The 1,729-nt window shown below is 31.3% G+C and overlaps 1 protein-coding gene across 1 annotated transcript in view; it reads right to left on the bottom strand.

Annotated features, from left to right (window-relative positions):
• Window positions 1-1,729, bottom strand: part of LOC119596040 — a 5,379-nt gene that overhangs the window by 1,569 nt on the left and 2,081 nt on the right. The gene's annotated exons all lie outside the window — the stretch shown is intronic.

Genomic DNA, 1,729 nt, shown 5'->3' with positions numbered 1-1,729 from the left:
TAAAAAAAAAAAAAAAAAAAATAAGGGGAGGGATTTTTCCCAATAAAAAAAAAAGGGGAAAAACCAGAAAATTTGGGAAAAACAAAAAAAAAAAAAGCGGTTGCAAAGAATGGGGAAATCCAATTACCAAAGTTTGAAATATCGGGGGAGGAGAAAAAAAGACTTCAAAAAAACTGCACAAAAAAGGAAAGCCCTCAGACGAAAAAAATGGGTTAGAATATCAACGAAAAGAATTTTAAAAACCTGGGGTAAATATCAGTCTGCAACGGAACAAATGAAATAAAGGCCGGGAATTTTTCCTTAATTTTGGTCATTTGAGAAAAAAATTTTCCTTTAAATCAAGGGGGCTGTTCAGTTCCAAAAAGAATTTTTTGGGCTGTTTTCTTCAGAATTATTTCTTTACTCTTTTGGGAACTGTAGGGGTTTTTTCCGTTTTTTTAAGCTTCTGCTATTAGAGATGCTGGGCAAACAACGTTTAAGGGGGGGAAATGCATAAAAAAGTCACTAAACGTAACATAAAATTTTTTTTTTATGACCAGGATAGTAATCACCAAAGTTGAAAAAAAAAGAAAAAAAAAAAACAAAAACCAATTTTTTTGGTCAGTAGGCCAATATAAAAATTTTCATTTTCCTTTTTTTTTTATTTATTTTTTTTTTTTTTTATGGGAAAAGGGAATTTTTTTACTGTTGGTGTCTTAGCTGTAAAGTCATACCAATTTAATCCATCTTTAGGAACACTGTGAAAAAAAAAAACTCATTTTGGGATTCACTTCATTTTCACGGGTCTTCACACTAGTATTTTCCTACAGAATGGATTACCTAATGGGCAAAGGGGCATTTTAGGGAAACCATTAGGTTGGGGAAAACCTATTTGGCTCTTGCAAAACCCCCTCTGCAGAGAAAAAAAGAGAAACTGAAAAAAATTGACTAACATTTCTCTCGGGACTACCTGACTTGGAAACGACCTGAGTGGTTTTCTTAAGCGCAAAATTCTTTACAAAATGTAAATTCCCTTTTTCCACAGATAAAAAAAAAAAAAAAAAAATGTTGAGTGGCAGTAAAAGAAAAATACAAGGGCAGGTGATAGTACAAATTTTAAGATGTGTCTCTTGTAAATGAACCTGAAAAAATCACAATAAAAAATGGTAAAATGAAAACCCAAGAAAAACTGTAAACCCCAACCTATGACTTTCTCCAAATTTGTACAAAAAAATTCGAATTAATATATTTTATTATATATTATTATAAATATATTATATATATATATTTATTTCGCCTGCCCTTACAGCTTAAGTCTTTGCGGTGTACATTTACATTTAAAAATTTTAATTCATAAAGCCTGTGTTTTTGCCAATCCTTGCTGAAACTGATAAATAATCACAAAAGGGGTAATCATTACCGATCACCAAATACGGAAATGGACGTGCTTTGACGGAAATAAGTACTTTTGGCTGCAATCCCCCGGGAAAAAATTCAAAACTCTACTGACACAATGAAGCATTAAGAAAACTCTGTCCCGGGGTTAAACAAAAAGGATTGGCTAGCTTAAGATTTCAAGGCAAATGAAAAAGGATAGGGATTCATGATCAAGCTTTAAACAATGCTTGCAAAACTTACACAAAAAAAAAATATATTCTAAGGTTCTTAGATTGTTAAAAGATTATATTCTAATTAGATGTTCAAAGAACTTTTTAAAAATTTTTGGAACAAACCGGTAAGCTGGGGAAAA

The sequence above is a fragment of the Penaeus monodon genome, chromosome 37 (assembly GCF_015228065.2).
Source record: "Penaeus monodon isolate SGIC_2016 chromosome 37, NSTDA_Pmon_1, whole genome shotgun sequence".
Classification (NCBI taxonomy): Eukaryota; Metazoa; Arthropoda; class Malacostraca; order Decapoda; family Penaeidae; genus Penaeus; species Penaeus monodon.
The sequence above is the reverse complement of the archived record's forward strand: the minus strand, read 5'-3'. Positions and strand labels throughout refer to the sequence as shown.